Here is a 17260-nt window from a genome sequence, read left to right on the forward strand (position 1 = left end):
GGGTAATAAACCGAGATCCTGAAAATAACAGTGAAGAGCAGTGGGACTCGCTCTCTCTGCACCTTTGTTCACCTTTTCCAGCCCTCCCTTTTGGAGCAAATCTGCTCTTTGGTTCTGTGCACTGTTTGCACTTACCTTTAAATGACAAACTTTTTATTTTTTTATCTGCTGAGCATTTACAGCTGTGTCTAATGTCTTCAAATCTAGGAACTCATTTTGTAATCACAGTAACAGGGTAGATTTGGGTGTAATAACAGGCAGTTTGGTACTGTGGAATACATGCTGAGAGGCAGCATGATCAAGCGGGTAACCTGCTGGAAAAGTTCTCATGACATGTTGGTTCTAATTCCAGCTCTGCTCCAGCCTGCTAAGTCACTGTGGGCAATTGTTTCCATTTAAATTTATCTTGCTTTTCTATCTCCATTTCCCCATCAATAATGCAGTGATAATTATCCTTTCCTCTTTTGTAACCTGCTTTGACATCCCATGATTAAAAGCATTATACAAAAAATACCTACTATTATTAGTATTTCCACATGACTCACAAGAAGAGTCCTTTATCGGTAATTATGTTCTTCTTTCTCTAGCAGTCTCTTGGTTCTCATTTCACACTTTCTTTAGACTTGTGATATTACCTATGTGGCAATGACTAGGTATTGCTTAAAGTAATTTGTGCAATCAGGTTATGTATGATTTATCTTTTAAGTCTTCTGATACAGTCTGAACATGAAACTTCTTCCAGTTTTTCAGCATGCATTTGATAGTTTTCCCCTTACTGTCTATAGCAGGGAAGAAATTACTTTAACATCATAAATACAGTTGTAATTCTTGTAAGTAATATTAGGATATTTTTAGACTTATTACTGCAATTTTACAGAGCCAGAAATGTGCAATGTATTTTTAGATAACAATTTATTGGTCAAGGAGGTTATAGAATAATTTCTTTAGCTTTCTCCCCCACAATATTTTCTATAATTCTTCCATAGATTTTTAATAATTGAAAAAAAGACTATTAAGTTTGCTTAGTTTCTCCCTCAGACAGTGCCAGAAAAGTAGGTAAGAGCGAGAATTTGTTTCTTTAGCAACGGTTTCTGTCAGTTACAGACTACTGATACACATGCGTTATAGAGAATTTGCTCATTTATGGTCTGAGATGCCTGTTTGTTGTACATACTAGCTAAGAATTCTGGTTTAGAAGAAAGGTATTTTATATTTTCAGAGTTTGAAAGAAGCCAGCTCTAAACTTGTGACTTACAATCTTGTATCTAGGTAGAGCTGTGGTGGGATCTCTGTTCAGTCCTTCGTCCTCTCTGAACACAATAGACCTATAGCCAACTTGAGAAGTTGGTCCAGTCTTTAGCAAGGCTGTTTATCATTAATAAAACCAAAACAAAGCCCCACAACCTGATGATCCACACGTAACATGAGCTCAGTTAGTAACCAGTCAGGCCTCAATCTCAACATAACCCCAAACAAGAATGCAGATAGACACAAAGACAATTGGATCTGAAAACAAGCAATTACACTCGGGCCACTGCACGAAGAATAACAAATTATGCCCCAGAACTATAATGTTGCCAGACTTATCTGATAACTTATATATACAACACAGACTTAGGTAAGTTTTGGACCAAATCCCAAATACACAGGTTAAATGCAAGTGCAGGAGGTGAGATTTATCACTGAGATCTCTTTGCATACACTTCCAGCCCTGAACAGGAACAAGTGGATCCTCAGTGTCTTCCATGTTCCAGCTCTCTTCCACTTTCTTCCTCCCTCCACAATAAAAGGCTTTAACTGTGACCAGCTATTAAGATTAAACATGTCTGTATTGCAGAGGATTGACTTAGATAGCCTGGCATATGAGAAAGGGCTGAAAGAATTGCGTTTTCTAGTTCTACAACAACAACAAAACTGACAAAACACATGGTAATAGTTCTATAATGTCCATATGATTGACAGAGAGAGGACAACTATTGATGGCTCTGCAAGGCCAGAGGGAAATAAATGAGGACAAATATTAGGAAAACTGCTCCAGCTCTAAGAGAGTTAGCTCGGGCGAGAGAGCTTTTATAATTTTTCTAAGTAACTCATTTCAGAGCGTATTGGTATCCAGATACATATTAGAGTGACAGACAAGGTAAACTTGATTTTGCTTCAGGAGAAAAGGACCAGCCCAAGTGAACCTGCAAGGTGTCATATGGAATTGCTGCCACATGATGCCCATGTTATGCCAGAAGGCAATAAACAGGATAATCATGTCATGTCAATTATATTACATGGAAACCAACTAACCGGTCTCCCTGCCAGCCTTGACTGTCAGGGGAGGAAGTGATAGGACATTCTTATACTCTACACCAGCCCAAGAGATCGATTCCCAGATATTTGGGCACTGCCTCCAAAACAACTGCAAACCTCCTTCTTTGACATATATAATGTAAGATTGCAAGTTCATTCGAAAAGTTGCCACCTTTCCTTTCCAAACACATACAGTGTCCAAATAACGCACCTAGAGCCTCTGTGTACCACCCCAACATAATTGTCAAAAGGAAACAATACAAAAAGCAACACAATATAATGCAGAGAACCCCACAGACAGCTGTGCTATAACTTCTAACCTCCACCCTGTCTCCTCCATGAAGCTACATGGGATAAATTATATTATTTAACAGATATTTTAGGTACCCGTAGCTGTTCTTGCAAGATATGTACACGCTAACAGAGGCACAGATGTCATTAGATCATCCTTATATGTGCTCTCTTTCAGCAAAGTGGAATTAGAAATCAGATATTTCCACATGTACACCCATTTTTAGACTTTTCATAAGAATTGCCACTATTTCACTGTTTCCACTCTCAGAGTATGAGCCAGTAGAAACAAAAAAAATGTATACATTTGGTCAAGGGGTATTATTAAGAGGTGAGACTTCCTTCATTCCACCTCAGATCCTTGTGCAGTGATTTGTGGTACAATCTCACATTTATCACCAGAAAATATATTTTAGGAATTTATTTCATTTCCATTTAAAAATAAACTACCTGAAAATTAGTTCTTAGCCAGACATAGACACCATTGATGCAGACACAGTGGGTAGTTAGAACTGCTAGATGTCTAAAGAAACCATTATCAGACGGAAACAGACCTGAAAACAAGCTGCAAGGCAAGCAGTACACAGAAGTGCCTCGGATTTCAAAGAAAACAAGAGTGGGGAAAAAAAAATCAATACCAGAAGCTGCTGAACCAACAAATCGACATTCACAAATTTTCTTTCTTCAGAAAGTGTTCCCAAGAATGTTATTCACTCAATAGGGGTATAGAAACAAAAATTATTTAACATTATCTAAAACTAATGTATTTTTTTGCGTTAAACATCACTATTTTGACTCAGAAATGCCTCTGACATGCTTTATGAAAACACGTAGTTAAGGTACTATTTCTCACTTTCTCCGTGATTTTTCTGAAAAAGCAGGAGCAATATATCATGTAATCCTGTGCAGGAGCTGAGGCTAAGCTGCAGCGCTGACAGTGCGCCGCAACAGTAATTCCAATTTGAATGTTTCAATTGAGACACAAGAGTTTTGAAATCAAAACTTTTATACTGAATAAATAAACTTTACAGCAGAGACACCTCTCCTATATATCTTTTCTTTCAAGTAAAATTTGGTACTGAATAGGAAGCTACCAAAAAGCTGTAGCTCAATATAATAGTGAGGACAGGGTCAACCGACCAGCATGATGTGCTCCTCTTTCGCTGGGTTTGGTGTATCTCAAAAACAGAAAATATTTGCAAATGTGATGAGTGATATTGAAAATACACCAAAGTCTCACTTACAAGAAGCAGCTAGCAGTGATAATCCATAGGAGTTTACTGTAGATTCTATACACATAAAAAAATAGATGCTTGTAGATATTATTTGGTTTTGGTGGTGAGGATGGCAGTTATGCCTAAGGAAATAGCACAGAAATAACAAGGCATATCATTAAACTAACTAACAAAAGTAGGGTGCAATAAACCACCTCATTTATTCTCAGGATGGTTTGCAGCAGCCAATATGAAGACAAAGACATTGATGTCAATGAGTTAATTTGGTAAGAATTGGTGCTGAGTTGTTGGCTAGGGTTAAACCACGACACATAACATACCTGAACAACTCAATGGAAGCAAGTGTTTACACCACAATGTTCTCGTGCCTGACAATTCATCCCAGAGTCTGTAAATGTCGGTTACTGTTTTGTGAACTAGATTTTGGACCAAGAGGGCATAATATACAGGTGAAGATTACAGTTTGATTGTTTTGTTTTGTAAGTTAAGGAGAGAGCTCATTCAGCCTGGATTAAAAGCTTACATTGCAGCAATGCTTCATCCTGACATAAATACTGAGATTTGGATGCTTTGCCAACACGCGCTTTGCTTTTGGCAGCTAAGTCTTCACATTTTATATGTCTTTTCTACAAAGATGATATCATCAGTTTCTTTGACATCAAAGGAGGCCACAGATAAACACACAGCCTCCAGACTGTCTTTTATCACAAAACTACAACTAATCCTGTTTCCACAGTGAAATTAAATGAGTTTAGATTCTGGCTGGAGTCTTCCAGGATTCCCAACTGATCTAGCAGTCTACAGCAACTTTCCTGCGAGTAAGAATGAATAAAAGCATTAAGAATAGATATATCTGACTTACAAGGAACATTTATACCCAAGAATCCTTTTGTTCTTGAACTGAAAAGGAACTCTTTAAACAGGGTAGTCAAGATTGGTCCTGAACAAATAGGAAAAAATGAATACCTTTGCCAGGCCAAATTCAATTCAAATGCTCATTCAAAAAGATTGCCAATTTAACAGCAGAATACGATGTGAGCACCAGCACCAACATTTGTGAGTGAATCTTTTTTTTAACCTTCACTGGCTACTACTGCAGCACTACTTTATCGGCTCCTGCTGAGGACACAGTCATACTAACTCTCACGTGTCTTTTCAGCCATGCAGACTATCACAGCCATATTAAATCTACCCTCTCTACTTGTCCTCCAACATAATAGCAAATCACTTCTGGGCTCTTGGTCCTTATCTACAAGGTAATCAATGTTTTCAGTTGAGCAAAAAGGTGGCCTGAAGCTCCTCTCTGGACACCATTGCTGATAAAGGTCCTCAAGCTCTGTGAATCTTGCCTGTGGACAAGGCTTTCCCTGGCACTGCTCTGAGTCTTCAGAGTAAACCTCCATGGGGACTACGGCATACCACAAGCCTTATCACATTGGGCTTTTAGCATACAGCTCACCTCAGCAGCACACTTAATCTCATCTAGATGCATGTGAAAAAGCACTAAGAGAGAACAGATGCATAAAACAAAACAAGTCTCTGCTTAGAGGGTACGGGGAAAAGAATGAATCACTGATTACAGATATCAGTCACACTGCTTAATGCAAACTGGATGAATTGCAGATATTGCTGTCTTGATGAAAGTGGAACAACCAGGACAGAAATAGAACTGATTCTGCAGGTTCATTAATAATGTATAAGAAAAATCTTTTGGGAATTGATGAAAAAAAGACACTAAAATGTATTTTCACAATGAAATATCAAAGATGAGAAGTTGTACCTTCTTTTCCTCATCAAAGGAATACCTCAAAAGCCTTGAAGCAAGTCCTGCAATAAGTAAATGTCTGTATCAAGCTTCATGTCCTTTATGAACTTCTTTGAATGTCCCACTTAAAAACTAATAGTACTGTAAACACAGATCTGCTTATATTCAATTTGTGGTTATTATTCAGTGTCAAGCAAAGTATACTTTAGTCTCAAATTCAATACATTGTTGTGCAATAGCAAGCAGGATATAGAGTAAAATGTGGTCCTTATTAAGTATGATCAAAAATGCCAAGATACAATAACTTTTAAGAAGATGGGGAAGACTGTAAGCATGGACAAAGGCAATGTTTAGTTTAGTTGCATAAGTGGTCAAGTCTTACACAACTCAGCCCCAAGAAATTTGCAAATATAGGAAGCCTATTCAGAAATCAAAGCACATACTTCATCATCATTATCTGTTGATGATTGTTGAAGTTGCTGACATACATTTGAATGAAACTGCATGCTAGTCTTGTCCTATGTTATTTATTAGCACAGTACTTCATGAAATGTGTCTCAGCTCTTGCAGAAACATCCATCTGGGTTTGTTGGAACATTTCACGTGCAAACTAGAAAGTCATGTCCTGAGCAGAGCCTGCCACTGCCTTTTAATTCCGCCAGCCAGAGGGCAGAGAAGTGAAGGGTCATGAATTGCTTTATGGACCTGTGTCCTCTCAAGTCAGTGTGCAGTTCTACATTGCTGCTATCATCATTTACTCATTCCAGCCTCTCTTCTCCACCCAAGCTTCTCCCATGTTCATTTCCATTGCCTCCACCCTTTCCAAACCTGTTTTAAAACAGGTTTTGACATTTAAAAATATTATAAAACATTTTAAAACTTGTTTCAACCACTTGTTAACTAAAAGCCTCCTGTAAACAAGAGGGTATTGAAGTCTACTAGGAACATGTGGTACCATCACAAAAAGCTTTAAAGAGCATCCCCATTCAGTGAAGGATAACAGCTGCAATACCACCTGTGCTGGTACAGCATTAGAACATAGTACCTGCTCTCACCTTTGACTTTGAGATAAAGATGAGCCTAACATTTACCTAAGGTCACTGACTCCTTTCACCAGTCCTTCAGCTAGTAATCATTCAACCTCTGAATGCCCCTGTGAGGCTTCTAACACCCTTGCTGCAGCCCTTGCTTTAGAGATGTGGAACTAAGATTTTGAGGAAACCCATCTTCTCCAAGGTTACGCTGAGAGTCTGGAGGAAGTCATGGGGGAACATCGCACATGATACCTTTAACCATCAGAACAGCTTTGTGTTCTTGCACACAGAAGTATACAGAAGCCAGCACGGCTGCAAGAAGATGCATGTGTACCTAGACACAATCCACTGATACCTAGCAGAAGAGATACATTTATTTCCACAGCTGTAAGGAGGTGCCCTGACCAAAATCCCTAAATGAATAACATATTAATGAGCTTCTTGATCATATATGGCATTATCCTTTTTAGTGGCAGCTTACGTTGCTATGAAGGCACAGTGCAGGCTTTTCATCTCCACTTCTTACCTTGTACACAATACAATACAGTTGTATATCATACAATATACACTACACTCTATACAATACACTCTATCTTGGCGTTTCTGCCAACAATACATTAAAGACTTCAGAAAGGGAAAAACCTGGAAATAATCTCTTGGACTGGAGAACATAAAATGGGGGATCTGAAAGAAACTAGGGGTTTGCATGTGATTAGATTGCAGCAATGAACTGAGGAAGAGTGGGAGCGGAGTTGGGTAACGTGAGTGGATAAAACCAAATGGAAGATTGAATGGAAAGGAGCAGAGGTTGTTAACTGCAACCACGAAGCTGATTCACATGATATTCATTGAGATTACCCATTAATTTGTTATTCACATTTCACATTATTAACTGTGCTTATGACTTTGTTATTATAAACATCAGCGAGGACCATGGCTCCATTTTGTCAGATGCCTTAGTAGATATGCAATTAGATCTCGATGTTGATCTAATCACCTTATAGTTACAGTAAGAAAAGCCCTGCTTCAGGATATGACATCACAGGGAGGAGTTTCTGGTGATTAACACTTGCTTTTATACCTGTTTGTTTCAGTTTCTTAACCAGTTAGGAAATCCTTGTTTACAAGCCTTGTTGCAACTTGGCAGCTATCCACATAGCTATTTCTCTGTCCAAGTTCCTATTGCCAAACATTCGTCTTGGACTGCTTTTAGGATTTCTCTCTGTTACTGCAAATGCAGCCCATCTGAGCCACCAGCAGCATCAGAAACTCAGGTGAGACGCCCTGCAAAGACACCAGCACTCTTTTTCTAATGACCATGTCCCAGGATTTCTCTCAACCATGGCAAAAGTCAGTGACCACGTTCATTTTAACAGGGAAGCAATCTCACCCAAAAGCAAGCATGCCGTTAGCACTGGCCAGCCCAGGCAGCTGCCTGCTGGTACTGCCCACGCTGCTTGCCTGTCCTCTTTGCAGAAAGGCCACTGCTGCCTCCTCACACTGGTCAAAGGTAAAGGGAAGAAGCATCATAGAATCATATAATGGTTAGGGTTGGAAGGGACCTCAAAGATCACCTAGTTCCAACCCCCCTGCCATGGCCAGGGAAACCCTCCACTACACCAGGTTGCTCAATGCCTCATCCAACCTGGCCTTGAACACTTCCAGGGATGGGGCATCCACAACTTCTCTGGGCAACCTGTTTCCGTGCCTCACCACCCTCAGAGTGAAGAATTTCTTCCTTGTATCTAGTCCCTTATATCTACCCTCTTTCAGTTTAAGAAGTATATATGTTGTGTGCATGTCTTCAGTCAGTCCTTTCTGCTCACAATAGTTTCCTTTGGAGAACATGGCAATGAAAGTCAATTTGTTATTGTGATGGAGTTACACAGGATTTAGGTGACAGAAGGAAAAAGATTAGTAATACCACTTTCCAACTTCTGAAATCCATGGTCAGTGTAGTGTTGGGAGTTGGCTATGAAATTACACAGCATGGAATATACTTATTTTCCCTCCTGGAAGACCAGTAAATTCTGCTACCGAGAAAAATGCCGCGCTGAACCAGATTGGCCAGCTGTGCCAGGCAGCCCGCGCCTGCCGCCACCACGGCGGCAGCCCCTGGGAAGCGTGGCTGGCAGGAGCGCGGCCGATGGGAGCGCGCACCGCAGGGCAGGCGTGCACAGCGCGCCGGACGCAGGGTCTGCTGTGGGGGGTCACGGCGCGGGCCGAGCTCTGGGCATGATCGGCACGCAGTGGGGGAAATGCAGCGGTACTTGGCCGGCAGAGAAGTCTCTCCAGAAAGAAACTCTCCCGTGGTTAACTGGTGGAAACGCAGGGCCCTGCTTAAAGGTTGCTTCAAGAGGCCTTCAAAGGCTTCTATGGAGAAACGGGTGGAGGGACTTGAAGATGAAAGCTATGCCCTCTTCCAGTGATCTCAGCTGGTGGACCAGCCCTTGGAAAACAAGAGTTTTGTAACAACCAATCCCTTCCCACATGCGGGAGGCCTGCTGAAAGTCAGTCTGCACTATGTCATCTGACAGGGAAAATAAAGGAAGATCATGGGAAGTCACTGAACAGCAGAACAAATTTGAGGCCTTTCAGCATGAAGACAAAACTCATTTTTGCCACTACAAGGATGAGGCATTGAGATTGCAGTAAAGGTTTTTGTGAGATGGAAACCAGAGGCTGGACAAAGACTGTTTGTTGTTGATGCACAGAGTTTGTGTAGGTTCAAGAGTTGACTGGAGGTGTTGCTGCATTCATAGAAAAAGCTGTATTTGGCCTGAGAATTTACCAACTCTGAAGTAATCAAAGGCTGGGATAGCACATCATCCAGAGTGCACTATATGCTTTCACTCCACTCTCATATTCCTCCTCAGGCACCTGTCTTTGGCCACTCTCAAAGATGGGGCAGGAGATACCTTTGGTCTGATCTAGCACAGCCATTCTTCTGTCTCTGTGCGCTGCAATTGGGGTGCAGGAAAGTGGAGAGCCCAGGCACCCCAGTTTGTGACACTTGCTCCTGATGCTGCCAATGGCTCCCTATTTTGCTGGTGCCTCAAGTGAGCCTGGTTGGACGGTCAATGTTCAGACTATGGGTGATTAAACACTTCTCTCCAAAATCTCCACATAACATCCTGTATAGTTGCAGAGAAATAGCACCATCCAGTCAGTGAATTCAGATTTTGCAGAAATTATGGACGTATTACAAGGGCATGCAGTGATAGGACAAGGGATAATGGCTTTAAACTGAAAGAGGGCAGATTTAGATTAGATATAAGGAAGAAATTTTTTACTCAGAGGCTGGTGAGGCACTGGAACAGGTTGACCAGAAAAGTAGATGCCCCATCCCTGGAAGTGTTCAAGGCCAAGTTGGATCAGGCTTTGGGCAACCTGGTGTAGTGGAGGGTTTCCCTGGCCATGGCAGGGGAGTTGGAACTAGATGATCTTTGAGGTCCCTTTCAATCCAAACCATTCTATGATTCTATGATTTATGAAGCTTTGTGACAGCCACAAAACTTTTGCAATTTTGAAGCAAGAGACAGATGCAGTCATGCAGATGTTAATGATAAATTTTCTGCTGTTTTTGGAATAAATGCAAAGCAAAGGGACAGTTTTCTTTCTGTAAGCGCTAACCCTAACTAATATGCAGAAAAGGCCTTTTCAGGCTAGCCTGAAAAGGACCAGCTTTTCTTGAGTAGGCATTTCTGCTGCCCACGTAAGGCAAAGAAGAGAAAAAAAGAAACGTCCATAACTATTTAGTTAGCAATATAAGTATAGAGACCTCCCCAAAGAATAACATCCTGAAACTGGACCTGATGTTTTCATATGACACTACGAAAGAGAATATGAGTCTCCGTCCTGTGCAAAATGAGCTGAAAGACATCAAAGTAAAATCCCTTAGTGGCCTCCAAGTGTCAAGAATTTTGGCTATGGTGATTAAATGCAAACACTACTTTTGACCCAGGACCCAAATCTCTGAGTCACAGACCTCATGAATCACAGGTCTCTTGGGAGAGTGGGGCAGGGAAAAGCATGCTTCGGTGTTTGTCCTGCCCAAAAGCATTTATTATAGGCTAGTTCTAGGGACATACTGTTGATACATATGAAACTTTGGACTGATCTGGTATCACTATTCTTACAACTTTTGACAGGGAAAATTTAGCCAAACTCAGACATGCCCAGAAATTGTAACAGGTGTGTCTTGGGAATGATATGTACTGCTTAGATTATAGTTGCCTGATAACCTACATAACGTAGGAGCAAACCTACATAACGTAGGAGCAAACCCTTCTGATTCATGAGTAAGCCTTAGTCCTATCAGATTTCAGCACACATTAGTAGCCTAATTCTTGTTATTATGCTCACACCATATACAAATGCAAACTTTTGTCTCACACAAAGCAAAAAGGTCAGGAGACCATGATTATAGGTGATTGCCACAGCTATCCTATAATAAAAAAATGAGTCTTATGATATATGACATGTGCAAGATCTAAGGAGGCATGGACAGTGTAGATTGTGGATAGCAGTCCCTCTGCACAAGGAGGATGCTTAAGCTGTGCAGTGCCACAGCTGAAGAAATGCAAAGCGTACTCATCTTTGACAGGCAGTCTTCCAGAAACCACAGTTTGATCTAATAAGACTGACTCCAACAAAGTATTGATGGTTCTTTGGAGTTTGAATTATTTCTGTGCCATCTTTCAACTCTATCTCTCTTAACAACTTTAAATTGTACAGAAATAGTGATTAAAACAAATAAATGTGAGTGGGAAATATAATATTTTTCCTGAAATATATTTTGAGCTACATATATTTGAAATATTTACAAATATTTGAATAAATATGTTAATTATATGACAAATACATTCCCACAAAATATATTTAATAAATAAAAAAGTAAATCACTTTTGAGCAAAGACTAATCCTGGGAAAGTAAATACCTACAGAAATACAGATATATAGGCCTAACAAGTTATCTTTACTTTCTTCTTAAATCATTGTTGCTAAATTCAAGTAACCCTGTTCATGCACAATGAAATGCATAGTTTAGGATTCTCCAGTTTGCTTTCAAAGTCTCCACTCGTCTCACTGCCCATAAATGCACTTCGGCCTAAACCTCTCTGAACGTGATATGGACTACAAAGTGAACATGCTAATACCTCTCTTTCCCATGACAGAGATTTTAACAGGTGCCTTTGGACGTCTTCCTCTGAGGACTTCTCTCATTGTTTAGGTGTTAATACCTCTCTGCACAACATTTTTGTCAAGAATGGAAGGACTGCCATGTAAAGGTTCCTACTGCACTCTCTCACTGGTTTTCTAATTCAATTTAATGCTTTTTAACACAGTTTCATTTCTTGAGATGAGTCACACTGCCTGGCATGGCTCCACTAATAAAATTAAGTGCTCAGAGAGCATACAGGCACGGTGCGAATAAAATCTCACTGTTTCTTTGCTGTGCCACAGAAAATTTACTCCTGATTATCAGAGGGAAAACAAAATGTGGTGCTTTGTTGCACAATAAAGAAAGGCAACAGGGATGGGGAACGGACAAGGCTACTCCTCTCAGACCCTGGCACCTAGCACTGCTTCTTCTGGCTCTTGCCAGTGAAGACCTTCCTCGACATCTGACTTCGGAAGCAAATTTCCAGTGATACAGCTTCATACTTGCAATCAGGCAGCCAAACATCTGCTCAAAATGAAGATATAGAATAAAGACTAATAGAAGATAAAGAGCTAAGACAAATAGCTGTGGGTTTCTAAAAGTTCTTTAGTCCTCACGAATGTAAAGACTGTCATTTCCAAGCATTATAAAATGCTGAGTAAGAAATAAACAGTCCTGATTTTAAGACCAAAGGCAGATATTTGTTAATCAACTCTGTAGGTGGTTATCTTAATGCTATTGGCTGTCCAGGCAACTTAGGCGTTCCTCTGGACTTGTATCATTTATGCCAGAAAACAGCTCAGCTGAGACTGAAAAGACAGAAAGGGAACTGAACCATCCTTTCATTCTTCTCTGAAAACATACTGTTTTCAAGAAAAGGCAATATTCCTGTGCTAGGCTCAATAGCAGAAAAGCAATAATTGAGCAGTAATCTCCATGGAGACAAATACTCTTGCTTTTACTTGGTCTTACTTAATATGCAAAGGTTCATACTGACTTCCTTTCCTTTGCTTTCCTGCCCTGTTCTTTCTCTCTGAGGCAGATATTTGAGTCAACCTTCAGCTCACTTTCTCCTACCTGACTAACTGATGAGGCATTTCTCTCTTCACTTCCACTTCCACCCATTCCACTAAGTCCCCAGAAACTTCTCAATGGTATTGGTTTTGCCTTGAAAGTCTGGTATTTTTAATAAATTTCAGTAAACATCTGACAGAAAAAAAGTTGTTTGACAATAACATATATAATGCTCCTCTTTATTTTTTTTAAGCAAATAGAGATTCAGAGGCACCTATATGTATATCAGCTGTCTGCAAAAAACAGACAGGTACAGAAGATGATACCAAAGCTCCCATGTTACCCCACAGTCTCTGGCAGCCCATCGACATCAGTTCTGATATTTTTGTCGAGAAGGAGAGGTGCAGCCTGCATTTCAGTGCATCAAAAACCACAACTGAGAATTAACTGAATTTGTTCCACAAAACTGGCTCTGAAGCTTGCTAGCAGTTAAGATACTTTACAGTCCACCACAGCAGACCTTTGATATTTTCACTAATAATAACATTCTATAAACTGAAAGACAATATTTATACAAAACTGAATTGTAAGAATAGTCCAAATTTGAATATGCATCAACATTTGAAACCATGGTGACACTTCATACACAGATCCAAATTACAGTGCTTGCTTATATTCTCTGCTTTCAGAACTGCAATACTGGCAACCGCAAGGAAAGACTGTGATACTCACACAGATCTGTCTTTCTCAGATTTCTCATTCTTATGATTTTCACAGAGAGTGAGCAGCATGGGCATTCTTCATTCTGCAGAAAAATGACAAAGTTATTATCTGCATGAATATTCATTTTTTTATGCTTCATAAAACATGCCCTCCCATAAGTGCATGTTGACATTTTCGAAGCCATGCAGCAAAATTGGAAGATGAACTACTTGCACTGCTTTGGAAGTTAAAGTGGTGTCTGTGCAGAGTTAAAAAAAGAGGCAGAAAGAGGAAATATTCCTCAGTGTATATATGTCATTGATGGAAGAAATAACAGTAAAATAGATGATGTAGAGAAATGGTTTTAAATGAAATTAATGCTTGCATTACATGATAGGATATTTTGATTTAAAAGAAATCTTTATCAACAATCAAGCTGGAAAAATAAGCTAGCAAAGGGCTAGGGTGCATGAGAAACACCTCCATTAAACATCCCTAGACAAAGATAAAGCAAGTTTAATTCTCTTGAACAGTGGAAATTTCACACAGAAAGCAGATATTTTCTTCAGATAATTTTATTTAGTAAAAATTCCAGCTTTCCATTTAAAATCTTTATCAGGAACTTTTCCCAGAAATGGTGAAGAGCAAACACATTAAGTTTCAGCTATCGCTAGGAAACAGAAACAATCCACGGAGAAACGTCTCATCACGATGTCATAGATTTCCATGTCTTAGCTGTGTTTAAAAGCATCATGACCCTGGAGGAAAATGAAACTGCTCATTGAGTGAGGCACCACCAGCACAAACACAGCAGAACCTACACGAAAGAAAACAGCTGGGGAAGAGATGTTAGTGAGACTTCCCCATCCAAACCAGATGCTGGATATTTGCGAAAAGGATTGTTAGCTGAAACATCAAGCACAGAAGGAGAGATAAATAACTAGACAGAACCCAAACAAATTATCAATTCTTGCAGATTTAATGCCTGAAACTTTAGATTTTGCTTCACTGGAAGTCATTACCTAATCCCTCTCCCACTCTCTGCTAGCAAAATAACTCCATTAAATCTCTTTAGGGGGATTATGTCACTTCTTTTCCAGTTAGGAACTGACCCAGCTGAGGAGCTGGATGCAAACTCCTCTATCATTCTTGAATTATGATAAGCCAATCTTGGTCTGTATTTTATTTCTCACTTCAAAACAGGAGGGCATGTTTTAATGTATTCTGTTTGGATTCAGCTTCTGTATGGAATAATTCCCCTGCCCTGCCATCAGCAAGAAGCCTCTACTTTTAATCGTTCTCAGGAGGCTGTTTCAGTGGTTAACGGCAAGGGGAAGAGCAGAGAGGTCAATCGCGTTCCTTGCTTTGTACATGTACTTTCCACACAAAGACCATTGCAAAACTCTGTTCATTGCTTTCCTCGCTTTTCAAAAGGATGAATCTGTAGATCCTTAGTGTTTCTTTAGCCAGTTTAGTTAGACATTCCCGCTTTTTATTTGTTAAGCCATGAGAATCCTGTGTTTGAGGTCTCCCAGTATCAACTCACACAAGCTAACACACATCCATGTTATGGAAGGAAGCTATATAATTTACATTTTACAACAGAGGAAGCAGAGCACAGAATGATTGAATAACTTGCTCATAGTCAAACAGCAGGTTAATTTCAGAGCTGAGAAGAGCATAGAGTATGTTGACTCCCTGGAGCCCAACAGGTAGTTTTAGGGTTTTCTCTTCTAGCTATGTTCCACCAAAAAAAAAGTAATAATAAAGAAAATAGTCACCGAAATTATGGACAAAGGCAAACCGAGATTTTCTTGGATGTCAGTCATGCACAAATATCACACTAGTATCACCTTTGTGTCTATGATTAATCACTGGTTTTAGTCAGTGACCGTCCTGTGTACACCACTACCAGGTGGCTCCTGGCACACCTGCCTGGACATAGCCTGTGACTATACTCAGACCTGGCAGATCTGCGCTGTGGAAGAGCCCAACTTACATAATGCTTGCATCAAACCACAGATTCAGCCCCGATCCACAGCAAGCTCCTGTGGAATGCCTCAGACTGCTTCCCAGCCTCCACTTGGACCAGTCACTGCAGCTGAACTTCTCTCTGCTACCAAAAGTCCCTCCAATGGGCAGCCGATATCAGCAAAGCTATCAGTCATCCTGACATAAATAAGTTAAAATATACATGAATTTGAACTGACAGCTCCCAAGTCTTCTAGGCCCTGGAATCCCAGTCACAAACTCACCTCAGGTCATCTTCAGCTTCTAATGAATTACAGTCTGAATTTTCGGGCTCTTACCTCATGAGCACTCCAGTACGATCCCATTGTGCTCCCAGTTGCATACAGGTCAGATACAGATGTCACTTCACTGTTAGAGGCAACAGAGAGCAGTGACTCACAAAGTTCCTCCTTAAATTTAAGGAGGCAACTGCTGAGAAGCAAATGGCTTACCCATGCCCCACCCTCCTCATTGTCTGAAAGGGAAAGTATGAAGAGAGAAGGGGAGGGAGTTTGCTAAGCTTATTTGATAGCTAAACACCAGAGGTGTATTTTGGGGGAAGGCTGTACACACCAAGATGCCAAATGTTATTAGCAATTCAAGATAAGGAGTGATAACACACAGCACTTGTGCATGGATATATGTGACCTGGCAGCCTAAGGAATGCACAGATTAGAGAAGATAATAGCAGCTACTCGTGGGCTAGAGGAAAACAGAGCTGTACAACACCCTATCAACAATCAAAAGTATTGTGGATGAATTAGCTTTAAAAGATCTTCTATTTCAACAAAATTTTATTTATTTTCTTTTTCTTGGAGGTAGAGGATTGCTTGCTGGTAGATGTTTCCCCAATTTCATTTGTATACTTGTCAGGTGGATAGATGTTTTCCTGCTTTCGGAACCCTTACACAAACACAAAATGTCTGCGTAAACCAAGACAAAAAGAACAAATTCTCCTCTAAATTAGGGCATACATCTTAAATGCTAACATCTAGACATTTTAAACATGATGCAGTGTCATCAAATTATGAAATAAAAATGACACTCAACTTTACCATTTTCTGGCAGAAAACCATGCAGCAGCAGATATGCTCATGAATAGCCCTTACACAGGTCTAGCTACTAACATGCCCAGGTGTCTGATATGAAATGACCACCTGAGAACTGCAGGAACTGATACTACACGCTCACAATCTGTCTTCCCCTTCTACACACAGCGCCCCCCCAGGAAAACGCACAATAAAGAGAGTCAATTCTGGCCTCTCAACTTTTCACTGGATGAAAATTACTTTAGTCATCAAGCATTTTAGGATTAGGAATCTACCCTTAATATCCTTCCGATTAGAGAGATGTGAAATGGCACAAGATAACACTCCTCTTAGCGTTGTGTCTGGCAAAAGAGACCACCAACCAGACAAACAGCCTTGGCTGTTTATCTCAAAACTGAGAAAACTGATCTGAAAGTAGCTAAGCCTGGACTGTTTTGTTAGCTTCTGCAGCAGCTGAACTGATGTTTTCTGAACCATTCCCTGTGAAAGTCTGACTCGGGGATGAAAGGCTACAGTAGCAAGCACCAAGACGGTGGAAGATGGTGTCTGCCCACAGGTAAAAAAAAAACAACAAAACAAACGAACAAACAAAACCTTCCCCATACAAGAGAAAGAAAAAAAGCCCACCACCAACAAATAAACCTCAACAAAACACAACAACTCTAATTAACACTGAGGAGTGTCCAGTTGAGGTAGAG

This window comes from Tauraco erythrolophus, chromosome 6, assembly GCF_009769465.1.
Source record: "Tauraco erythrolophus isolate bTauEry1 chromosome 6, bTauEry1.pri, whole genome shotgun sequence".
NCBI classification, from domain to species: Eukaryota; Metazoa; Chordata; class Aves; order Musophagiformes; family Musophagidae; genus Tauraco; species Tauraco erythrolophus.